Source organism: Quercus robur, chromosome 11, assembly GCF_932294415.1.
Source record: "Quercus robur chromosome 11, dhQueRobu3.1, whole genome shotgun sequence".
NCBI classification, from domain to species: Eukaryota; Viridiplantae; Streptophyta; class Magnoliopsida; order Fagales; family Fagaceae; genus Quercus; species Quercus robur.
In genome coordinates, this window is record NC_065544.1 from 38,973,232 (window position 1) to 39,000,677 (window position 27,446).

Sequence of the window (27,446 nt, forward strand, 5' to 3'; positions counted from 1 at the left end):
ATTGGCCTCTATGTCGCTTATGCCGAGCTTTCACATCAATACTAAGATTCCACTCGAAAATCTTTGGAATGGATTTCCAGCAACTAGCTTGTGATTTTTTGAGTTGTTTGACATCAATGTTTAGAGTGAGCTCTAGTGAAGCACTCTTCAAAGGTGCGTGCGAACTTTCCTTATTAGTTGGCTTGGCCGCGGATTTCAATTGCAAGGATTGAGTGACAAGTACAATTTTCTTGATGATGGCAACGCTTGAACTTCCCCCTTCATGTATAATCTCAAATCCAAGAAGGATTAAGGCGTTGTCATGGCTTAGAATGCATGCGCTTGTCATGACTTGAGATATATGAACATGCCATGGCTTGGCGTGCGCGGATCAACCAAGATTTTGGATGCGTGAGCTCGTCATAGCTTAGCATTCATGAGTGTGTCACGGCTTTGGTGAGAGGGAATTGGGTTTAGATTTTCTTTGTCGTTGGTTGCTCCAAGAAGGTTTCCGTTTCACCCTAAGTGCAAATGTGATTTATATTAGTAAGCGATAGTCATGGCCAAGTGAAGTAGCATAAACGACTTATAAAAAATATTTTGATTAAAAATTTGAAAGATTAAAATGGTTTAAACGATATGTATAAAAAAATAAATTAGCGAAGAGAGTGCTCGAGGGTCTTAGCTTAAGCGTGCTTTAAATAATAGTATGTCGCTCGTATGACTTCAAAACTTGGCTTATGAAATGTCGCTTCTTAAAGACTTGATGTATTGTGTGTCGCAACGTCAAGGCTTGGTGCATGGAACGTCTAGCACCTTACGGTGGGCCATTTAGCTATGGTCTTTAGCTCTTTGGTGAAGACTTCATTTAGAGGTGACGCCAAAAATGTTTAGCTGCGAAGGGTCGCACATAGCAGCAATTATTGTTGTGCTAAAATGAGTTAATCACCCACGGCAGCCCCCATATGCTCGGCGCTGGCTTAGCAACAATACAACTTGATGTATGGTATGTCGCTACCTCAAGGCTTGGTGTATGGAATATCTAGCGCCTTGCGGTGGGCCATTTAGCTATGGCCTTTAGCTTTTTGGTGAGGACTTCATTTAGCGGTGACGCCAAAAATATTTAGTTGCGAAGGGTCGCACACAGCAGCGATTATTGTTGTGCCAAAATAATTTAATCACCCGTGGCAGCCCCCATATGCTCGGCGCTAACTCAGCAACAATACAACTTGATGTATGATATGTCGCTACCTCAAGGCTTGGTATGTGGAATATCTAGCGCCTTGTGGTGGGCCATTTAGCTATAGCCCTTAGCTATTTGGTGAAGACTTCATTTAGCGGTGACGCCAAAAATATTCAGCTATGAAGGGTCGCATACGATGGCAATTACTATTGCGCTAAAATGAGTCAATCACCCGCGGCTCGCCCATATACTCGGCGCTACCTCGGCAACAATACAACTTAAAGTATGGTATGTTGCTACCTCAAGGCTTGGTGTAAACAATATCTAGCACCTTGCGGTGGGCCATTTAGCTATGGCCTTTAGCTATTTGGTGAAGACTTCATTTAGTGGTGACACCAAAAATATTCAGCTACGAAGGGTCGCACATAGTGGCAATTATTGTTGCGCGAAAATGAGTCAATCACCCGTGGCAGCCCCTATACGCTCAGCGCGTGAGGCTTTCTTTGTTTTGAAATTGATGGTTAGAGCTTTGCATTGTTGATTATTGGTTGGAACCGTCATTCCCTTTGCGGTTGGATTTGTGGCTAACCATTTTTTGCATTTTCAAGCTACAACAAATTTTTTTACAAATATCATGTAAAACAAGAGATATATGATGATTCATCTATAAGAATGATAGCTAAAAATAATAATATAGATGAGTGGAAGAAAATTTTTTTTTTTTCTTGAATAAGAAAGTTGATTCTCCCTCCATCCTTCACTTCTTGGGTGGTTTCCGGCGGTTGGAGCGATTTCGTCATATGATTTGGAACATCTCCAGCAGCTCAATGAGCTAAGGATAGAACTTATTTCAGCTCAACTTCACCATGCTCTTTTTGCACTGTAAAGTATCATACGATTTCTCTTAGAACGATAAGTTGGTGTGAGAACATCATCTTTTTGCTGGTTTCGCATCTTCGGATACATGACTTCTCTTGTTTCAGCTGCTTGACTCCCCAGCAGAGTCGCCAAAATGTCGGGGACGTTTTGCGACAAGGGCCAAAAATGCAAAAACGGCCCAAATCTCCCCATGGGTTCTTTAGAAGTGTTTGTTTAGGGAGAATCAAGCCCAAAATTCACAATGTATAAAAATAAAGGCTAATGATGCTTTGACAAGAGAAAATCAAAATGCTAACAACAAAAGTTCAGAAATAGCATAAAAACATAACAGGTCTGAAATTTCGACCCACAGTCACACAACAGAGGAAATTGAGGGAGGTCATGAGGAAGAGAGGGAAGGTTCCCCTATACCCATATTTCCACTCCCAAGCTTCGGAATTGTGAGAATGTTTCCCGGTTCAGTGGGTTTTAGCTTTCAAATTTCAGCTCTATGGGGAAAACGTGTTTCAACAGGTCTGAAACTTCGACCCACAGTCACACAGAAGAGAAAATTGAGGGAGGTTGTGAGGAAGAGAGGAAAGGTTCCCCTATACCCATATTTCCACCCCTAAGGTTTAGAATTGTGAGATTATTGATTGGCTGAATGGGTTTTTGCTTTGAAGTTTTAGGTCATAGGTAGAACGTGGCTCCCTCATTTTGAATCTGATTGGGGCCTTTTGTATTGAACTTGGGGTGCTCTAAGTGACTGGTTTATGGTCAATAGAAGAAGTTTTGAACCCCAAGGTCTCAATCAAAGAGGTTATGGTCAGATTTGCTTTAATTGGGTAAGAGAGTTGGCTTGCTTTTTACATGATTTTGGAAATAAAGTGACTGACTCCATTAGCTATTCTTTCCTTGTCATTGTAGGCTTTTGATAGCTGCATTTGGGTGGCTGAGTGGGCTAGGCTGTTCAGCCTTTTTCTTAGGATCAACTGTGTTTTGGTTTGGAAAATGGAGATGGGCTGAAAATTAGGGGCATAGTCACTCAGAGCATGAAAGCTCATTTGAGGTGAAAATTTTGGATACAAGACCTCCTCCGTGAGCCTAAGGTGCTACTAGTGTCCCTTACCCACTTGGTAGCACGCATGGGCTAGGCTCATGCAAAAGGTCCGAAAGGAAACGACCTATACCCTCCAAACCACACTTCCTCAATTTCCCCAATAAGTCGCATGAGCTTGGGCCATGCTTTAAAAGAATAAAATAAAATATAATACATGAATTGGGCTTGTAAAAAAAATGTGTCGGGAAAATGGGTATCAACAAAAGAGTAAGTAAGAGAATTTATTTATTAATTTTTTAAAGAGTATTTGGGATATCTCAAAATAAAATAAAGAACTAATAATTTGGGATTGAGGGAGCAATGATCAATCCAGGATTTCATGTTAGGGGCCCGACTATAAGCGAAAAAGAAACTAAAAATTTCAAATAAATATCCATATAGTATTACTTACTGTTGCCCCACTATGTACAAACAGACAAAGTATCAATCACTAAACAATATTATATTTTCTCTATAGACTCTTCTCTCTCTATATATTATAACTTTGTTCTAAGGTCTTGAATTTCGTTTTGAAGATCATTCTACAGAATATTTTGGTACTAGTGTATATTGATACATTGCTTCGAAATAACGCACATGATATATATAAGTTTTTATTTATTTATTCATTCAAACACCAAACAGTCAAAGTGTCAAACACCAAACAATATTATATTTTTTTTACAGACTCTTCTCTCTTTATATATTATAGCTTTATTCTAAGGTTTTGAATTTCGTCATGGAGATCATTTCACGGAATATTTCGGTACTAGTGTATACTAGTGCACTTTTCTGAAATATATATAAGTTTTTATTTATTTAAATCTTAATAAAAAAAAAAAAAAAAAGATTTTGGTACTTTTGTAAATAAGCAAACACCTTTAGAGTATTTCTAAAGTAGATACTTTCCAAGAAGTTTCCAAACTCACCTTTTCACTCCTACCGACGTTACTCTACTCCTCTTTGCTTTTATATTAATTTCTTATCTCACATAACACTGCCATCGTCTTCTTCTTTCTTTTTGACAGTTTTTGTATGTTTCTTTTCAATGTCTCTTTGTCTGGCTCCATTATCTTCTCTTTTTTCTTTTTTTCTTTTTTTTTTTTTTTTTTTTTCATTCCTTGGTTTCACACTGTGCTCTCTCCAGCCTCTATCTTTCAGTCTCTAGCTCTCTCTCGACTTTCTCTAATTTTTATTTTCCTGAATTTGGTTTGTATGTAACTGTAGGTTTAATGGGTTTTTAGTTTTTATTTTTATTTTTTTGGAATAAGCTGGGCTCTGGGCTGGCTGGAGAGAGCTGGTTAATGGGGTCAGCTATTAAAAAGACAAATTAAACATAATAATTTTTTTGGGGTCATGGGGCCCGGCCCCGTTACTGAGTCTGTCTGTGAGGGAGTATTAAATTTTTTTATGGATTCGGGCTTTTCTATAAATGGATTTAACTGCCAAAAAAAAAAAAAGGAAAAATAAAGCTACAAAATACTCTAAAGTGCATTGCATTGTTTCTCAAAAAAAAAAAAAAAAAAAATAATAATAATAATAAAATAAAATTATTGCATCAAACATGAGTTAGAGTTATCCGCAACGTAGAAGTCCTCTAACCAGTAGCCAGTATTGGTCCTACTCAAAGAAAAAGGCCCTGAACGTCCTTTCACATGATATTTCTTTGACATAAATGTTTGGACTATTTCTGCTTGAGTGGTTCTTTTCTAATCGAAAAAGAAAGATTTGTCTCTCTAAAGCATATTCCAATCAATAATAAAATACATTGTGTTGTTTTCATTGATCAAGTATAATAATGAATTTGTGGTGGTGTGATTGTGTTAGAATCATTTTCTCTCTCTCTTATATGTGTGTTTGTTTCTGGAAAAAAAAAAAAAAGTATAACAATAACTTGCTAGTAACATTTGATCAGTTTTATTATATCATTATTATTATTATTACTTGATATTTACAATGAGAGAACAAAATTTGAATCATGATCATTTTTATTAGAAATATAAGGAGATATCAGCTAAGTTATAAAGCTCTTAACATTACTACTTATTAATACTAGTTTTAAATTTTTTTTCCTTTGATTAGATGTTCTTAATAGGAATTTGACCCCTCATCTCCTTTAAACTTAATGTAGCAAAGAAAAGAAAAAAGCATAGCAACTAGCCTTAAGTAAGTAGGATTATAAATTAATGAACCAAACCGTTTATGAGCACTATAGTTTAAGTTTGAGAATAATTTGTTTATATTTGTTTATTTAGTAAGTGAGCCAAGTTCAAGTTCATGTTTAGGTTCAATTATTAAATGAGTCAAGTTCAAATATAATAATGTGTTTGTAAATACATGGGTAAACATAAGGTTCAATTTAAGTATATATCAAATTATATAATTATATGTATAAATGTATAAATATGTGAGTTTGTAAATAAGTTATCAAATTATTATTTGTAATTTATTGATAATATGAACAGTCTGTTTTGTAGTAAAAATTGTGTATATTTTTGAACAATACTATGTTAGTGAATCCAATTTTTATAATTTCATAAAATAAAATCATTCCATCAAGTAACTCAAATAACATAATTTAGATTATAATTTTTCTATTAGTTATTAGCATAGATTTGTGAAGTGATTACAAATTTTATTAATGATATTTACTATATATGGGAATAATAATTTAGTTTATAAACAAACTCAAACTTATTTGACAATAAATGAATAAAGATTGAACATATAATCTAGTTTGTTGTTGAGTTTGAACTTGAGTCATATTAGAAATAAAATCAAATGAACAATCTTGAATTTTTAATACTCAACTCCACTCAACCCTATAAACAAATAGGTGCCATATTATTAAGTTTCCTCAAACATGGGCAGTACTATATTAAATCATCCTCCATCCAAATTTTGTGAAATGTTTTATTTTTCCTTAGAAGATCATTTTTAGTATAATATACAACTAATCTCCCAAAAAATTCTCTATTACACATGCCCTATAACATTAAATTATAAAAAAGTTTTTTCTAGTTTGGTTTGGTCCTTGTTTCATATATATATATATATATATATATATATAATTTGATAGTTAAAATGAGCAAAGAAATTTTGAATCTGAACAACTTCGTTGAAAACACTAAAGTTGACAGTAGAATTATAATATTCTTGACAATTTGCTCCCAATCTCACCCACTTGACATTTAGGTGGGGGGAGGGGGAACTAAATCATAACTTTCCTTCCCTCTAATTTTCCTCTACCCAACAAAACAATTCAAGGGCAAGACAAGCAAGGGAAAGGAAAAAAAAGAACAGAATACCTAGCAATTGTGTGGTTGAGAATAGCTCAAGCACATGAGAAAGTAAATCTTGGCTTGATTATGAGAAAACAGAGATGCATGTTTTTTAGTTGAAAATTTAGCGCGTGTTCCATGTGATATCAGTACAAAGCAATCTGATATTGCAGATTCCTTGCAAGAATAAAGTGTAATGAGGTTATGTACGCTTGACCATGAATGTTTGAGAGTTCTTTATTTTTATTTTTTTGAATGACCATTTTTGAGAGTTTTTGAATGACCATTTTTATTTTTTTTACAGGCATCATACAGGCACTATTCTAGGACAACTTCGTCAATCCGTGGCTAATCTTTTTCTGAAATTTCTGGGTATACTTAATAACACATTAAATTTGAAGATCATGCAAGCAAAATTAGCTAGAAGGATAAAACTTAGGTATAATACTTAGTACTGTTCTTTAAGTTCTGCTTTCAATATTCAGCTATGTGGCTTTTTTGCCATATGGCTGAATCTGGAATTTAATCAACATCACCTGAGTATTGGACCCCAAACCAGAATGGATGGGAGTTCCTGAAACCGCAACTTCTATATATATCTGCTATTAACAATTTTCATAATGGTCGCAATAAGCAATTAATTAATACAACCTCATAGTAAAAACGATGAATTTAACTGGAAATCAGCACAGTGGATTTGGCATTTGTTAGTCCGAAGCCATCAAATTGTTTATATAAAAGCATTATGATTTAACAGCAAAAAACTGTAATAGATCTAAAAAGCGCATTCAATCATGCTAAATAGAGAGATCTTATCTTCATTGATCAAATCAAACAACGACCTCTTTAGTAGATTTGTTCACCACTTTTCTGAATTATCTGTCTCTTTTATTGAACAAACCTCAATCAGAGTAACCATAACCAAATAGATACTAATTATTTTTCAATTGAAATACTACCCCTAATGAGACTATTGAAAGAGAGACAGATATAGAATAGAACCATTTCAAGCCTGACCCAGATTGATGAAAGAAACAATCCTTTTGAGCAAGGCAACACTATTTTCACAAGTTGAGTTCGTCAAATGGAACACATGGTCCTCTCCTTTTGCTTCCATAACCTCCACAACCCCTCTGTATCCACTTTTACCCAATAACTCACTGTAATACCAACCCCTATCCTTCAATATGTCCTTCTCAGCAACACAAATTAGCACTCTCTTACACCCCAAACTCCCTAGTTTTGGATCCGTACCTGGGTTTATATACGGGTCATCAGCGCCACTCGTTGCTGGACATGTAAATCGCCACAAAGCTTCAATCTTTCCTCTCTTCTCAGCGTCAGTATCTTCCCCACCAATTGGTTCTTTGCCCCAAAAATATGAATGCACTAAAACAATCCCATCAAGCTTAACACCAGCAAGTCCTTCTAATCCAACCCTCAACCCCATGTGATGAGCAATATTAGCCCCAGCACTGTCCCCAGCAAAAAACACACTTTCAAAATCTGCATGGTTTTTCAACCATTCATCAGGACCTTTTCCATCAGTATGAGACGCAACCCATTTAAGCGCAGCCCACGAATCATCGTAAGCAATAGGAACAGGGTGTTCTGGGGCTCTCCTATATTCAACAGAGACCGCAACAACATTGGCTTCAGCCACAAACGAGTTCAAGTAGTTGTGGTACTGTGGAGAGAAAGCGGTTTCGATGCAAAACGCACCACCATGAAAGTAAACAAGGAGAGGAAGCTTTTTTTGTGATTCCTTTGTGGTTTTTGGAATGTAAAGCCTAGCAGATACGCCTGTTTCGGGTGAGATAACCACGTCTTTGGATTCAACACCGGTTTTGGAATCCAGAGATGGGGGTACGATCTCTATGCCTGTAATTCGCTCTATTCGACCATCTTTGTAGATCTTAAAAAAAGGAGGGTAGTCATGGGCTATTTCAGTACTGTTGCTTGAATCCATAGCAAGAGAAGAAGGAGAAGAAGAAGAAGCTACAATTGGAGAGTGGGTTTTCTATGATTTATGGAAGACAAATGGGAAAAGTTTTTATGTAGGGGAGAAAATTGTGCGACAGTGTGTGGGTGGAGCACAGCAGACAACCGAGGGATTAAAAATTTGCCGAAACAGAGTTATGGTGAGAGGAACTACCGGTTACTTTCACAATTGACAAAAGTTACAATGAAAAGGGTTTTTTTTTTTTTTTTTGTTTTTTTTTTTTTGTTTTAAAGATAATTATAACATGCTGTTTCGAACTATTTCCTCTTAGACCCCAAGTACTTTGTGTATAACGAGGTATCAATTCAGTTACAAGACTTTTGACTATCTTTTCAACTTTTTGTATGTATGTGTGTGTGTGTTTTTTTTTTTTGGTTGGCTAGTATCTAATTTATGATATGCGTTACATGTAGCTGTCTTTACTAGCTTTTTTTTTTTTTTTTTGCCAAGTGTAGATTTGTTTTAATAGTATTATTTTTGAGAGAGACAAGTGTTAATTTGTGATATGCCTTACATGCAGAGTTATGTAATAATTGCTGTGGTGGGCCTTTTTGTGGGAAAATTATTAAGTACTTTCGGAGTATCATAAACGTGTAGTCTCCATTTTCACATGAATAGTAAGTCCTACCATGAATTTAATTAGTGAGATTCACCATTCATGTGAGAGGAGGAAGTACACATTTATGGTACTCCAGAAGTACACAATAATTTCCCCTTTTTGTGATGTTGGTCTGGGTTGCCTCCTGCTGTACTGGGCCCAAGTGTTCTAGATAAGAGAGTTGGGATTGGTCTAATTGTAACTCACTTTAGTCCAGCTTGTGCATAAACTATGCCTCGTTTGCCAAAGTTTTGATCACATGCCCATGGCAGGTGAAGCTGCTATGGAAGAGTCATGACAAGCAGATGTAATAATAGTAATAAAAGAAAGTACTTTTGCCATTAGACAGAATAAATAAAGGATCCCTAACTAAAAATGATGACCACACGATAAGAAATGCCTTGTAAAGAAAAATGGCGAAAGTGAAATAGGGAAGGAATGAGTCATCAAAGGAAGAAAAGATCAATTCGTTGTGCCAAGTTGTATTGCAGGACCAAGACTAAGGAGGGAACCATTTTTTTCAATGTGAATAATCTCTCAGGAAGACTCTGTTGTGGAAATTAATCACTTTGAAGGAAACGGGCCTGAAAGGCTTGTGCCCAAAATAATCTTTTGTCTCGGGTAAAGAGTATGTCTTTAGAGGGAGAGAATGGATCAACCTATTGGTGCATGCCTGCCATTCTATACTTTCTATTTTCTCTTACTGATTCTCTCTTTTCTCATTGCTTTTCTTATTTCTAATTCATTCTCCCCTTTTTTCTTTTCTCAATGCTTCCCCCTCTAGCAAGGTTATGATTCCCTTTTTTTGGTTACTATTCCCCTTTCTGCCGATCCCCCCGAGTCCCTTATATACTGCCTGCTGTGACTGACTTTTACAATTTTAGCTTTTAACGACCTTTGTCTGGTCTGGATGTCCTTGCCGACCATCACTGGTTTGTCAGCTATCCAGCCACCACCACTTATCTGTGTTGGTTGCACCACTCCCCATTACCAAAAAAAGAAGATTATTTTGTTTGCTTGCTCACCATGGCACTCCTACCTGCTACGGTTTGGGTACTCTCTCTCTCTACTCTATCCCTCATGGCATGCACCTAATGGTTCCAGTACATCTTTGTTTCTTTTGGGTGGAATGTCATCCCAGCAGGACATTTCCACTAAAAGAGCCTGAGCGGAAACCCCAGAATAGGTTTTCCCCTCTCTCCACTGCCATACCATACCCTCTTACCTTTAACCCATGACCCACCACTTCTTGTATTGACTAGGTACAGGTTTGTGATGTTTGGGCCTTACGCGTGCTCTACTTCTGCATATGTCCAAAACTTGCCTGCCGCTCATGCGTTTACCGTGGTCTGGAGGCTCGTCTGCACATTTTGCCGCCCCCTCTTTGGCTTCTTATGGCGTGAGCTATTGTTTGATTTCCCATTCTTTATGGCCCGCTCCCTTTAGGGGCTATGCTTTGCTGGATTGTGAGCCTTTCTTCCTTCAGCCTACTCTTTTACTCCTTTCTACAGTCTTGCTACCATTTCCTGCTATACCACTCTGCCATTCTTGCTATGATGTTATTTGACCCAAACTTGCTGGGCCTCTTTGGGCCTACTGCTTATTCTTCTCTCAATGACTCAATATGATCTCTGGGTTTAATGGGTTTGTGAGTTTTTAATTATTTGCAGATTTGTTCTTATATATACAGTATCTTTTTTATTATTTTTGTTTATCACATCTATTTGTGTTGTTGCTTATATTTAGATCTATATGTTGTTCATTTTGCTTTATCAAAAAAGTAAATTGTTGAAATATACATACATATATATATATATATATATAGATATATAGATATATATTTATATTTATTTATTTATTTGGTTTAAGAATCAAGACCTTTAGATCACCCAGTGAAGGGATAGGGATATGTTTGGGGTTGAATTGAAATAAAAGAAAAAGTTATTTGTTTTTCATTGTAATTTTTAGTTGTCATCAATGCATTTAACTTACATAATACGGACGCTTTAGTAGCAACAGAATATTTACCCACTAGGTTAAGGAATCTTAAAAAATGTATTCAGGCCACTAGCCAAAGATAGAATGCAACAATGCTTGTTAATTTTTGCTACAAAATCACTAATCATGACTTGCTATACTTTCATAATGAAACACCAAACTACTAATAAGTAATAACCCAATTAGAAAATGGAAATTCCGAGCACTAGCATTGGGGTGTAAACACCCTCCAATTGCTATTTTACAACTTAATATAACAAAAACCCACTCCATTCGGGTTTGTATACTTAAAAAAATATGCAACCTATGAATAGTAAGGTAGCATATATGCAACCTTAGAGCAACCGCATCAGAGGCCGCAAAATTGTGCAAAATACAAAAAGTGGTTAGTTTTACACATTTTAACCAAAAAAACAGCTATATCAATGCTTGCAGAATTGTGTATATATACAAAAGTGCTACAGTAATTGCGCATATATGCACGGTTACTATAGTTTTGCATTTAATATTTTACTATTTATTTCTCTCTCCTTCACCTCACTCTCTATTTTGCATCATTGAAGGAAATAATAAAAAAAATATAAGAGAAATGTTTAGAATAGATAAAATGATGTGAGTGTTTTGTAAAAGTGAGTGTGAAAAATAGAAAAAATATTTTTTTTGTGTGTAAAATAGACAAAAATTTTACACCCTTGATGCGGTTGCTCTTACTATTCATAGGTTGTAAAGAAAATAATAATATTTAATCTTGTGGTTGTGTGTAAAGAGAAAACGATACTAGGAGGAAAGTGAGAGAAAGAATACTTTTTATTATTTTATTAGGTATTTTATATTATTTTATTGGGTTGTATGTAAAACTAAAACTGTAATGCATGGTAAGTTGTAAAATGAGTTGGTAAAATAGATAAAGTAGTGTTTGAGAATGCACAATAGTTTTTTTTTTTTGCATCCCAAATGCTAGTGCTCGAACCATGCACAACAAATCCATAGCACATAATTCTCACATGGAAAAGTACTAAAATCATTCTTGCTGGTTGATAAAGGAAACAAATTTGTTGACCAAATCAACAGCCTTCTCACAATCTGGCTTCATCAAATGGAATATATGACCCTTTCCTTCATGCTCCACAACCTCCATAGTTCCAAGCCACCCACGCTTCTTTAATTCCTTATAGTAACACTCACCCACACCTCTTAAATGGTCCTTCTGAGCAAAAATTATCAAAACCCTCTCACACCCAAGCTTTACCAAATCCTCTTGTGGAGGCTTCAACCTAGGATCCTCCAACCCACCATTTGTTGGACACATGTACAACCACATTTGATTATCCTCCATTCCACCAAACAATGGATGTATCAAAATCAACCCAACAACCTTAATACCCGCTAACCCAATTGACCCAACCCAAACTGCCAAAGTATGAGCAACATTCCCTCCACCACTATCCCCACCAATGAAGACCCGATTAAAATCAATGTACTCGTTCAACCATGACTCTATCCCATTTCCATTAACATGAGATGCAACCCATTGGAGCCCCACCCATGAGTCCTCGTAACAAGCAGGTATGGGTCGCTCCGAAAAAAGCCCATATTCAATTGAGATTGCTATGGCATTGGCTTTAGAAGCCAATGAGATGAGGTGGTTATGGTAAAGTGGAGAGAAGGCAAACTCGAAGCAAAATTGACCACCATGGATGTAGAAGAGTAAAGGGAGTTTCTAGGTCGGGTCATGGATCTTGGTTAAGAAAATTCGGGCAAAAATGGAGGGTTCAGTTGAAATAACTACGTCTTTGGATTGGACCCCAGTGATTGGATCATCGGAAGGTGGGATCTTTTGATTTTGAGTCCATTTGAAATTTTCAACTCGGCCATCTTTGTAGACCCGGAAGAAGTGGAATTCATGGGCTATTTCATTGTTGGTTGACTCCATTTGAAAAAGCAGAAGAAGAAGATGATGATGAAGAAAAGTGCAGAAACTTAAAAGTGAGAGTTTGGTAAGAGAAGTAAGTCAAGTGATGTGATGATGCTAAAAATCACAAATAAGTCACACGATCCTTGCGTGCTCAAAACGACACCTGCGCAACACAGAAAAAGGAGAAGACCTTATAGAGAGCACCAGTGTGGTACCGGCCAAATACCCTCTGAATGTCAAGTTAGAGAACTTTCACAACTCTAGAATACCAGAGCTGGGGTAAAATTATACGTACTTTAGTTTGTGAGGGTTTTGGGGTTTTTATAGTAGTATAGGGTTGACACTAGTTCCTTGGCTAAGAAGATGTTTCCTTGTGGGAGAGATTCTCTTTAATTCGCGTATTTTGCGAAATCCTTTCCTTATAGGAGTCTTCTTGATTAGGGTTTATCATGGGGTGCAAGGTATATTCATAAGTGGAGCCCAAGTAAAAGACATGTTGGACCCGTCAAAAATTCCTTTCACCCCCGTCAGCTTCATCCCGTCAATTACTTATTCCATCTATACTTTTTGGTCGTCTAGTCCATGCATAGATGATCTTGAGGCGCACTCGTCAGCCTTGAGATGGACCGTCAACTTTGTGGAGTCATTTATGGGTGCATTAAAGTCGTTAGATACAACAGGTCCGTCCCCTTTGCTTAGACTTCAAGAATTACCCTTATCATGATGAATAAATAGGAGTAGCTGCAATGTTACATTGTGTGGTTATAACGGCATGGGTAACATTAAATTTCATTATTGCATTCTGAGCTATGTTAGAGTTGTTAGGAAAAGTGGTCTTATGCGAAGCTTCAGTGGTTCTTTTTTCTGTATATTACATGAAAAGCATGTCTTTTTGTTTTTGCTTTTGCTTTTTTGTGGGGCGAAGTACATGAGAATTGAGACGCATGAATTTGTAGGATTCATGTGATGTCATGCGTTACTAATCCAAGCTACGACGTCCACAAGCGAATCGATCATGGCATCACAGACCAGAAAGGTGAAAGAATCTTGTGCATGATGGCCACCTTCTACATTAGTTTAAACTCTAGCAAAAAGAAGAATATTGACTTATAATATAAAATAGAAAATAGTAAGTAAGAGAATTTATTTATTAATTTCTTAAAGAGTAATATATTTGGGATATCCCAAAATAAAATAGAAAACTAATAATTTGGGATTAAGGGAGTATGGATCAATCTAGGATTTCATGTTATAGAGCATCCATATAGTATTAATAAATTATAAATCAAGACAAATATACAAAATTATTGTTTCTTAATATATTAAAATACAATTATCTACCAACAAAAATAAAAGACAATTTTTTTTTTTGCGTCTCTATTTGTCGCCTATTCCTTACTGTTGCCCCCACTACCTACCAACAGTTAAAGTGTCAATCACCCAACAATATTATATTTTCTCTACGAACTTTTCTCTCTCTCTATATTTATTATAGATTTATTCTAAGGTTTTGAATTTTGTTCCGAAGATCATTCCACATAATATTTTGGTACTAGTATATATCGATACACTACTTCAAAACAACGCACATGATATATATATATATATATATATATAGGTTTTTATTTATTTATTCAAATCTTCATAAAATAAAATAGATTGGTCATAAAATATTATATATATATTTTGGTATTTTTGTAAATAAGCAGAGACATTTAGGGTATTTGTAAAGTAGATACTTTCCAAGAAGTTTCCAAACTCGCATTTTCACTCCTACCCACGTGACTCTACTCCTCTTTTCTTTTATATTCATTTCTTATCTCACCAAACATTCCCATTCCCATCATCTTCTTCTTTCTTTTTTTATGTTTCTTTTCACCGTGCCTTTTTGTCTAGCTTCATTTTCTTCATTATTTTTTCTTTCACATCCTTGGTTTCACACTCTGCTCTCTCTAGCCTTTATCTTTCAGTCTCTAGCTCTCTCTCGACTTTCTCAAATTTTTATTTGCCTGAATTTGATTTCTATGTAACTGTGGGTTTAATGGGTTTTTAGTTTTTTTTTTTTTTTTTTTTTTTGGGATTGAGCTAGGCTCTGGGCTGGCTGGAGGGGGCTGGCTAATGGGGTTAACGCTTTAAAAGAGAGGGGTCAGCTATTAAAAAGACAAATAAACATATTAAATTTTTTTTCTTTTGGGCCATGGGGCCCAGATCTCCTTGGGCCCCTGCTGGGTCTGTCCTTGTGAGGGAGTATTAAATTTTTATGGATTCGGAGTTTAGAGTTTTCTATAAATGGATTTAACTATAAAAAAAATAAAAAAAACCAAGGAAAAATAAAGCTACAAAATACTCTAAAGTCTAAAGTGCATTGCATCTGTTTCTCAAAGAAATAAAAAATAAAATAAAAATCATTGCATCTAACATGAGTTAGAGTTACACGAAACGCAGAAGTCCTCTAACCAATATTGGTCCTACTCAAAGAAAAATGCCATGAGCGTCCTTCCACGTGATATTTCTTTGACATCAATGTTTGGAATGTTTCTGCTTGAGTGGTCCTCTGCTAATCGAAAAAGAAAGATTTTTAAAGTCTCTCTAAAGTATATTCCAATGAATAATAAAATACATTGTGTCATTTTCATTGATCAAGTATAACAATGAACTTGTGGTGTGATTGTGTTAGAACCATTTTCCCTATCTCTTTCTTGTATATGTATTTGTTTTTGTAAAAACAAAAGTATAACAATGACTTGCTAGTGACTTTTGATCAATTTTATGATGATATTATTACCATTTGATAGTTACAATCGGGAAACAAAATTTGAATCATGCACATCTCTATTAGAAATACAAGAAGATATCAGCTAAGTTATAAGGCTCTTAACATTACTATTTATTAATACTACTTTTAAAAATTGTGACCTTTGATGGAATTTGACCCCTCAGCTCCTTTAAATTTAATGTAGCAAAGAAAAGAAAAAAGTATTGCAACTACCCTTAAGTAAGTAGGATTATAAATTAATGAACCAAACCGTTTGTGAGCATTATAGTTTAAGTTTGAGAAGAATTTGTTTATATTCGTTTATTTAGTAAGTGAGCCAAGTTCAAGTTCATGTTTAGGTTCAATTATTAAATGAGTCAGGTTCAAATATAATAATGTGTTTGTAATCACATGGATAAACACAAGGTTCAATTTAAGTATATATCAAATTATATAATTATATATATAAATGTATAAATATATAATTATGAAGACTTGAATATATTGGATTATGTGAGTTTGTAAATAAGACTAGGCTTACTTGGACCAAACCCCTTTGACCAATCCTTGGGCCTACCTATATCTTAGGCCTACACAATTTTCGCCCTTCAATAGTAATTGAAAGTGTGCGGAGTCAATAATGATAGGGCCGAATGATAAATGGTTTTTTTTTTTTTTTTTTTTTTTTTAAGTCTTATATGGTGACTTTAGATATGTATTAAACTTTCTATACTCTTTCAAGTAGAAGTCATTGTAATGCACTTCTCCACCCAACTACAAAATGCTATCCTGTTTAGAAATTTCAAACGTTTCGATAAAATATTTTAATACATTATTTTTTAAATAAAAATGTACAAATTTTCAAAAATATCTTCATTAGTTTAAACTCTAGCAAAGGAAAATGCCATGAACATCCTCCCACGTGATATTTCTTTGACATCAATGTTTGGAATGTTTCTGCTTGAGTGGTCCTCTGCTAATCGAAAAAGAAAGATTTTTAAAGTCTCTCTAAAGTATATTCCAATGAATAATAAAATACATTGTGTCATTTTCATTGATCAAGTATAACAATGAACTTGTGGTGTGATTGTGTTAGAACCGTTTTCCCTATCTCTTTCTTGTATATGTATTTGTTTTTGTAAAAACAAAAGTATAACAATGACTTGCTAGTGACTTTTGATCAATTTTATGATGATATTATTACCATTTGATAGTTACAATTGGGAAACAAAATTTGAATCATGCACATCTCTATTAGAAATACAAGAAGATATCAGCTAAGTTATAAGACTCTTAACATTACTATTTATTAATACTACTTTTAAAAATTGTGACCTTTGATGGAATTTGACCCCTCAGCTCCTTTAAACTTAATGTAGCAAAGAAAAGAAAAAAGTATTGCAACTACCCTTAAGTAAGTAGGATTATAAATTAATGAACCAAACCGTTTGTGAGCATTATAGTTTAAGTTTGAGAAGAATTTGTTTATATTCGTTTATTTAGTAAGTGAGCCAAGTTCAAGTTCATGTTTAGGTTCAATTATTAAATGAGTCAGGTTCAAATATAATAATGTGTTTGTAATCACATGGATAAACACAAGGTTCAATTTAAGTATATATCAAATTATATAATTATATATATAAATGTATAAATATATTGAAAGTTCAAAAACGTGTACCAATATACTTTTGAACATTTAGACCCCCAAAAATTAACTTAACCAATACAAGTAATATGTTAAACAACAAGTGTGCGGAAACTTAACATATGCTATAATGTGAAATAGGATAAAAACTATCTAAACCATAACATAATAAAATCACAGCAGATAATATAAAGGCAGAGATAGAGAGGAAGGAAGATGCAAACACAAAGATAACACCCGATGTGTTATCGAAGAGGAAACCGAAGACCTCGGCGAAAAACCTCTCCGCCGCCCTCCAAGCGGTAATCAATCCACTAGAAAATACAGTTGGGATACAAGGACAGCAATAGACCCTCCAAGCCTAATCTACCCAGTGCACCTAAGCCCTCCAAGCTTCTTGCTCCAACGAGGTTGCGCCGAACCTTTTTCTTTTCTAGCTTTCCGGATTCCGCTACTACACCGTAGCATCAACCAATGAAGATTGGCTCATTCCTAACTGCTTCCTAGAACTCCAAACGTCTGTCTCACAGAGATGATAATGGTGAGAACCAGGTTTGGTATAATGCCTCTCAAGGTTTTGACAATGGAGAGGAAGAGAGTGAGGGATTTTGATGAGACTCTAAGGTAGGGATTGTGTGTGAAACAATCTTGTTTTTCTTTAGGGTTTCTCTCTCAAAATTCTCTCTGGAAGCTCTCTTTCAATCGTGGGTTAAAGGGGTATTTATACTAGAGTGGAGAGGAATGTGAAACGTCAGGATTTTACAAAACAGGGGTGGCTCGCGGCTTGACTAAGTCGCGAGATCCAGTCGCGAGTTAACCGTATGGCCAGTTGTCCTGTTTTGTCCTGTAGTGCTCCAGCTAGCATGACTATTCATCTTCCAGCATGCTTGGCACGTGTGCAGCTTCTGGCGGCTTGCAGCCGCGAGTCCACTCGCGAGTCCCAGCCGCGACACTCTGTTTTCTTGCACACTCTTGAGCAGTCTTCACTCTATCTCACTCACTACCCTTACAACAAACCCACCTAAATACAGGGTTACTAAATGCTGAATTACAAGCAAATTTGGCACGGAATAAATCCAATTAGATGGTTGAATAAATTCAACCTTACAATCTCCCCCTTTGGCTATTCCGTGACAAAACCCTAAAACAGACTCTAGACTTAACATGTCAGTTGGGAACAGTTGAACAAAACTCACTCACACCTAACTCTAGAAGCTGTGAAGCACTTGAATCATATGAACATAAACTCCTGAAACACAACAATACACCATGATCATTGTAAGCAGAAAATTATAAATGCATATGAAACAGGCAATATGAGATCAAGCAAAGATGGAGTTAATAAACAAACCATGGCTTGATCAACCAAGTGAACACCATAAGGTAGTGATCACAGTGCTCATTCACACTTGGAATGAACACAAGGACATACAAGTTAACAAGCACAAGGCAAGACACTTGTATGTTCAACACTCAACCAATGCATAGCACACAAGGCATATGCATCTAGGAACAATCCTACAAGGGCACAAGAGTGACAGTACATAAACCAAAATGCAGAACATTTAGATTAAGGTACTGATTTCAACATAGCATAAAGGCTGCACTTAAGCAAGGTACATACCATAAAGCCTACAAACTATGCATAAAACATAAACCCTAAAAGCTTACAAAAGCACATGGGTACAGACAAACAAATACCTGAATAACATCATCAACATATATTAAAGTTTAAACCAAGAGTATATGAAATGAGTTAGAAACAGCTATACACCAAAACACAGTGTATCAAAACCATAAAAACCATAAGTTTAGAAGATAAGACTAAAAACAAAAGTATGTCAAAAGTATGTGTGTACTCCCCCTATCACTATGCACACTTCCCTTTGAACTTTTCTCCCCCTTACTGAATGCTCTCCCCCTTTTTGTCACGAATAGCTAAAGACTCTCGTCTAACTTTCGTTGAATCTCATCTAGCTGATTTTCCATAGTCTCGAGGCGCATTTGGACATGGTTGTTTGTGGAGTAGAGAAGTGCCACAAGCTCATCAACGCGTTTCTGAATATGCTCAAGTACACTGCCAACTCTGTCAGTATGAGAAGCAGTTTGTGCTTGCGGAATACCAGCCGGTGAAGCTTCAGGAACAGCACGTGATGCAGATGTGGTATGTGCAGGTGTCTCTGAGTCAGGGGCAGATGAAGTAACCGGAGAGATGTGAGCACTTCTTGGTGATTTAGAGGAGTGACTTCTGCTCGCTTGAAGAGTGAACAAGGAAATGGGACGTTGACGAGTCAACATTTTACCATCTGCAGGAGGAATAATGCCTGCACTGAGAATGAGTTTCATGACAAGACTGCAAAATGGAATGATTCCTCGAGCTGTAGATCGACACGCGGTCTTCCTCAAGTTGTAGTAGATGTGAGCACATATATCAATGGGGGCTCCTGTAATGAGGTCACACAGAAATATAGCTCTCCCAAGATTGATGAATGTAGTGTTGGACAATGGGTAGAGATTGGTGAACATGATCAACTTCAGTGTGGTCAGCTCAGGTGCAAACTTTGCGGTGCTGATGGAAGTTCCTGCACTGGATACCTCATGATCGTGTCCTAGGATTTGTAAAATTTCTCCAACCTCTGGATTTTGTTCATCATAGGGAGTTAAATTCACATTCTGAGGTCTGGTGATGCCGAGAAGATCTGCGATGGAGTCTGGGGTAACACAAAACTCTGTTCCTCTGACCCAGAAAATGAGGTTAGGTCCAAGATCAGTTGCATTGGAGAAGCATTCTTTGACCAGCTCATCCATTGGGTCATCAAAGTTTCCGAACAAGTTTGCCCAGTCTCGTTTCTCAAAGATTCGAGGGATGAAAGTAGTCCCTAAGGTGTTGAACTCTACTACCCGTTCCACTATAGTGGTTGACTTGTCAAACACATTTGAGTAGGCGTGTGAGTTAAGGGGAACTCTGAATCTATCCTCATTGGGATCTTGAGATGCCTGAGATGATAGACGAGTCCTTTTAGCAACTGGTGTTGCTGGTTCGTCAGCAACAATGTCTTTACCCCTGGAAGATCGACGAGACATCTGCAAGAGAACAGGCCAACAGAAAAGAACCAAGCAACAATACCTCACAAAAAGATTGTCAACAAGATTCAGTGGAAACAATATTTCAATATATAAACACAAACTGAAGATAGTGCAGACCCAACCAAAACTTCCAACAATACACAGAAGCACAAACTAATACGTGTATCAAACTTGGTGAAAGTGCACCAAGACAAAGATAGACGGCACAACTGACAAAACTGTCATTGAGACAGGTTAACATGACCATGATATGCAATAAGATACAGCATTTGAACATTTAGAGCAGATAACATAAATCACATCATCAGAGGCATGAACATGGGGAAAATATTTCAATCATGAAGAAACCAAACATCCACACTGAAGCACGTGGATGAGAGACATACATTATGTTATCATAACCACTCAGTGGCCAAAACCAAACACCAACATCAATATTCAGGCAAGTGTAATGAGTAAGTCAAATAGACACCAAACCCATTTCAGAAAAGATTCTCAGATTCAATCATAGGCAAAAATCAGAACAATGAAATACACATTGTGACTGCTCAGCATGAAAACAGGTGAGAACAATATCAAACAAGACACTCCATACCCATTACACATAGAGATAAGTATAACGAATACAGTACCAGTCCAAACATTAACAGAAATATGCAGGAAAAAGAAACTGAGATTGAGAAAGCAAAACCCATACTTTTTCTTGATGATTTGGATAAGAAACGAAGCACCAAAAGGGTTTGAAAAATGGATTCACGAAGTGTTTGGGAGGAAGAACAGTTTAAAGAGAAGATGAACAGTTAAAAAAGTTCGAGGGAAAACTGAAAGAGGTTTAAAAACTGCTCCTGTTTCTGCAAAACACGCGATTTTCGCGACTGGATTAAGTCGCCACACAGTCGCCAGCTCAAGTCGCCAAAGCACTCAAAAACAAAATTTTGAAAAATTTTTCTAAGTGTTTTTCGCGACTGGAAGGTCTACCCGCGAACGAGTCGCGGGCTGAGCCGCGAAAATCTCTGAGTGAACCTCGCGACTGGACCTTCCACTCGCGAACAAGTCGCCAAAAATGACCAGCGAAGATGCGACTGAGGCTCGCGACTTGACATACCCGCGACTGAGCCGCCAAAACAGGGCAAAACTGTATTTTTGAAATTTTCAGATTTTTCAAACAAAATACTTTCCAAAAACACCTAAAACACTCAAAAATCTTTTTGTGCTTGAATTAACAAAGATTGAGCATGTGAAAAACACATTTTATCAAGTACAATCATACAAATGAATATGGCATTTATTGAACATAAACTTGTGTGTTGTGTGTGGATATCAACAATGAGATAGTCCTTTGTCTAATGTGAAGCTTCAATGATCAATTCAACCAAGGCATACACAATTAGCACTAGATCATGTGACCAATCTCAATTATAGAAATATGAATATATGACTTCCCACATAACTTGATAACATAACTTGGAGCTTTTCATTTGACTCCACTTTCAGACATAACATTTGATCTTTTTGATCTATTTGAGGCAATCATCTCTCATTGTGAGAGGGATGTATAACATTTCTCTTTGAAGAACAGGCCTTTGGCCCTTTTTGAATGAAATTTCACTTTTAATATAAGGTCGCTTACCCTTTTTCCTAGTTAAATACTAGAATGTGCGACAGGCTTTTGCAGCTCAATATCTCTTTTCATTTGGAGATTTACATTTGGTGAGCTCTTTTTAGCAAAACAAAAATAAAAAGTGGGAAGATATATAGACACAAGTCTATGCATGTCTCAAGATCAACATAACCATTCACTAATCATTCATGACAAGTTTGAAGATCTATTTACAACAATCACATAAATTTCAAGATTTTTCCCACAGTGATATGAGTGCATGAAAACAAGCAATGCTCGAAAATGCACACAGCCATTAGCACAAAGGTACAAGGCAAAACAAGTTTTGAGACAAAACTCAACAAAGTCAATCAAGCTTTTTGATTTTCTAATTTTTTATGTGATTTTTGGATTTTTGACACAAGAAACAAAAAGAATGATAAAACAAAATTAGGAAATATTCACAAGAGAATAATCAAACAACCAAGAACAAAAACAACAAGCATACCAAACAAACATAGTCACAAAGCATAGGAAGTATTAATGCATGGACATGTTGTAATGCTTATGCATGAGTACCCCTTTTCACCCACACGTCACTTGCGTTTGGGGTGATTTCCTTAAAGGATTGGGTACGGGAGTTAGGGCTTTCAAACCTTCGTGAGAAGCTTTCCAAGCAGTTGGTGAATGCACCAATCATCTTCATCACGTTCATCATTCCGGGATCTCCATTTTGCTCTCTAGATTGATCACCTGCCCAAGTTCTCCTATCAATTCTGGGTCCTCCTGACCTTTGAGGAGTTGCACTGTTCTTTGCTCTCAGCTTTTGGCAATTTGGTCGAGTGTGCCCTTGAAGTCCGCAATAATGGCACACATACGTTCCTCTAGGACCTCTTTGTGGTCGTGGACGTGACTTGGCACGGGATTCAGACCTGCCCACAGACTGATTACGATGATTCAGCATCCGTTGGTCCACCACATTCTTCTTCTCCTCCACCTCGAGCTTCACACCAGTAAGGTCAGCTACAACTGGATCTTTGGCCTTTACAAACTTCACTTCTTTAGTGACATTTCCAGTTGAACTACTTCCTCCGGTATATCCCAGTCCGGATTTGTCTGAAAAGCTCTTTTGAGAAGATATAACATCATCTAGTTTCTTGGTGGTGACCCTCTCTATTTTAGCATTTGCTTGCATCACCTCGTTCTCAAGAAATCTCACTTTAGTGTAAGCTTCGGACAGCTCACCATTCAGTGTTTCAATCTCACATTTGGCCTCCCTATACCGGATTAGGAGACTTTTGTAGTCCTCCTCAGCCTTCTTCATTTTTCTCACAGCAACCTTGGCTACCCTAGTGTATTCACCCGACTTCTCCAAGAGTGAGTTGTAATTTTCTTGAAGAGTTGCTGTGCTTTCTTCTTCTTCAGCTTCTGATTCTTCAACAATTCCTAGTGAGTCATCATCACTATGTTCTCCAAGGTCTTGAACAAGCAAATTCAACTCATCCGAAGACTCAACATGAGCAATAGTCATGAAAGCTGAATAGTTCCCTTCTCCATCACAGCTCTCTTCAGCTTCTGAGTCAGACGAATCTGAGTCACTCAAGGTCGTGGCATACACCTTGCCTTTCGATTTCAAATAATTAGGACATTCCTTCTTAAAGTGTCCATGCCCGTTACATTCAAAACAAGTGACACCTTGTGTGGATTGAGATTCTTTTCCATCTTTCTTTTTGAAATCCCTCTTCTCCTTTCCAGAATTTTGGAATTTTCTCTTATCATCAAATTTTCCATTATTTTTGAATTTCAAAAACTTTCTGAAAGTTTTAACAAGATAGGCTACATCTTTGTCAACCACATCTTCTCCCGATGAGCCTTGATCTTCCACCTTCTCATTAATGGTCTTTAGAGCAAGGGATTTACTCTTTCGTTGATTGGGCAGCGACATCTCATAAGTCTGTAGAGAACCAACCAGCTCCTGTACCTTGATGTCGTCAAGATCCTTGCTCTCTTCAATGGCTGTCACTTTAGCACGAAAACTTTCCGGCAGTGATCGAAGGATCTTCCTTACAATCCTTGAGTCCTCCGTTTTCTCCCCCAAGTTAAACTTACTGACAACCACCTCATTTAGCTTCCCATAGAAAGAGTCAAAAGACTCATCCTCACTCATTTTAAGCTCCTCAAACGGAGTGGTCAGCATTTGTAACTTGGTGTCTTTCACTTTCTTCGTGCCTTCATAAGTTGTTTCCAGAATCTCCCATGCATCTTTGGCAATGGTAATGTGAGAAATCCTGTGAAATTCATCTGGAGACATGCCACAGAAAATAGCATTTAGTGCTTTACTGTTAGCATTAGATGCAGCAAGTGCTGCCTTATCCCATGTGGATTTGGCTGCCTCAGGGTTGGTCCAACCAATCTCAACAGCATCCCACACGGATTCATCAATAGAGCATAGAAAAGCTCTCATACGAACCTTCCAAAACGCATAATTACTTCCATCAAAATATGGAGGTGCATTAAGGGATTGAGACCTATCCATCTCAAAAGGGAGTCAAGGATCACACAAATGGTAATGAAACCAAACAGCAGTGTACCCGCTCTGATACCAATTGAAAGTTCAAAAACGTGTACCAATACACTTTTGAACGTTTAGACCCCCAAAAATTAACTTAACCAACACAAGCAATATGTTAAACAACAAGTGTGCGGAAACTTAACATATGCTATAATGTGAAATAGGATAAAAACTATCTAAGCCATAACATAATAAAATCACAGCAGATAATATAAAGGCAGAGATAGAGAGGAAGGAAGATGCAAACACAAAGATAACACCCGATGTGTTATCGAAGAGGAAACCGAAGACCTCGGCGAAAAACCTCTCCGCCGCCCTCCAAGCGGTAATCAATCCACTAGAAAATACAGTTGGGATACAAGGACAGCAATAGACCCTCCAAGCCTAATCTACCCAGTGCACCTAAGCCCTCCAAGCTTCTTGCTCCAACGAGGTTGCGCCGAACCTTTTTCTTTTCTAGCTTTCCGGATTCCGCTACTACACCGTAGCATCAACCAATGAAGATTGGCTCCTTCCTAACTGCTTCCCAGAACTCCAAACGACTGTCTCACAGAGATGATAATGGTGAGAACCAGGTTTGGTATAATGCCTCTCAAGGTTTTGACAATGGAGAGGAAGAGAGTGAGGGATTTTGATGAGACTCTAAGGTAGGGATTGTGTGTGAAACAATCTTGTTTTTCTTTAGGGTTTCTCTCTCAAAATTCTCTCTGGAAGCTCTCTTTCAATCGTGGGTTAAAGGGGTATTTATACTAGAGTGGAGAGGAATGTGAAACGTCAGGATTTTACAAAACAGGGGTGGCTCGCGGCTTGACCTCGCGGCTTGACTAAGTCGCGAGATCCAGTCGCGAGTTAACCGTATGGCCAGTTGTCCTGTTTTGTCCTGTAGTGCTCCAGCTAGCATGACTGTTCATCTTCTAGCATGCTTGGCACGTGTGCAGCTTCTGGCGGCTTGCAGCCGCGAGTCCACCCGCGAGTCCCAGCCGCGACACTTTGTTTTCTTGCACACTCTTGAGCAGTCTTCACTCTATCTTACTCACTACCCTTACAACAAACCCACCTAAATACAGGGTTACTAAATACAGGGTTACTAAATGCTGGATTACAAGCAAATTTGGCACGGAATAAAGCCAATTAGATGGTTGAATAAATTCAACCTTACATATATAATTATGAAGACTTGAATATATTGGATTATGTGAGTTTGTAAATAAGACTAGGCTTACTTGGACCAAACCCCTTTGACCAATCCTTGGGCCTACCTATATCTTAGGCCTACACAATTTTCGCCCTTCAATAGTAATTGAAAGTGTGCGGAGTCAATAATGATAGGGCCGAATGATAAATGGTTTTTTTTTTTTTTTTTTTTTTTTTTTAAGTCTTATATGGTGACTTTAGATATGTATTAAACTTTCTATACTCTTTCAAGTTGAAGTCATTGTAATGCACTTCTCCACCCAACTACAAAATGCTATCCTGTTTAGAAATTTCAAACGTTTCGATAAAATATTTTAATACATTATTTTTTAAATAAAAATGTACAAATTTTCAAAAATATCTTCATTAGTTTAAACTCTAGCAAAGGAAAATGCCATGAACATCCTCCCACGTGATATTTCTTTGACATCAATGTTTGGACTGTTTCTACTTGAGTGGTTCTTTGCCAAAGGGAAAAGAAAGATTTTTAAACTCTCTATAAAGCATATTTCAATCAATAATAAAATACATTGTGTCGTTTTCATTGATTAAAAAAATAATGAACTTGTGGTGTGACTGTGTTAAAACCGTTTTCCCTCGCTCTTGTATGCATGTTTGTTTTTGAAAAAACAAAAGTATAATGACGACTTGCTCTACCTTTGATCGATTTTATTATATTATTATTATTATTATTGTTATTATTTGGTAGTTAAAATGGGGGGACAAAATTTGAATCATGAACGTCTTTATTAGAAATACAATGAGGTATCAGCTAAGCTATAAGGCTCTTAACATTACTATTTATTAATACTACTTTTAAAAATTGTGACCTTCGATTAGATGTTCATAATTTTCCTTCCATCTAATTTTCCTCTACCCAACAAAACAATATAAGGACAAAATAGACTATGAAAAGGAAAGAAAGAACAGAAAACCTAACAATTTTGTGTATGAGAATCAAGGAAGTCGATTCCATACCGTACAGGCCAGTACAGCCGGTATATACTATACCGGTTAGTAAACCGATACAAATACCCTCCTTGTTTTGTACTGGAAAAAATACCGACCGTACCAGCGAAATATGGCTGTTTCAGCCGGTAAATGGATATTGGGCCGAAACACGAAATGGTTTTTTTTTTTTTTTTTTTGTGTGTGTGTGTGGTAATTTTGGCAGTTTTTTAAGGGCAGGATGGTGCAAATCTGAGTAAGCTAAGAAAACCCAGCAGAAAGAAAGAGAAAAATGAAAGAAAAATGCACAATAGCTTTGCAAAATGAAGTTAGAATCACCTCTTCTTCAAGACTTCGACTTCATTAGTCTTCACATTTTTCTTTTACCATCTTCTTCTTTAAGGACTCAACGATGACCGATTTGCTTCTTCCGTTCTGTAACTTATTTCTCTACACTTACTCTTCCCTAGACTTCCCTTTTGCTTTTTCAATGTAAATGCTAAGTAAACTTGGTCAAAAGAGTACACTTGCTTTTGATTTTCTCAAAGCATCAGATGATATTTTGAATTGGTGTCACCAATCTTTTGACACGTGGGCTAGCATTTATTGAGTTTGGTGGGTGTTGGATTATTTAATAGTTTTCACTTTTATATATTTATTATGTTGATAACTTCATCAAAAAATATAAAAAGTTACCAAAGTGATATATTGAGTTATTAGAAATATAACTTT

At 36.7% G+C, this 27,446-nt stretch overlaps 1 long non-coding RNA gene and 1 pseudogene across 1 annotated transcript; both read right to left on the minus strand.

Moving 5' to 3' along the window:
* Positions 1-7,266: 7,266 nt before the first annotated feature.
* The window catches only part of LOC126706337 (probable carboxylesterase 12), a 32,379-nt pseudogene continuing 12,199 nt past the window's right edge, over positions 7,267-27,446 (minus strand).
* On the minus strand, positions 15,303-27,325 carry LOC126706339 (uncharacterized). Its single transcript, XR_007648556.1, has 2 exons — positions 27,054-27,325; positions 15,303-15,467 (listed from the first exon to the last, which is right to left on the minus strand). It is a non-coding gene; the product is annotated as an uncharacterized LOC126706339 (long non-coding RNA).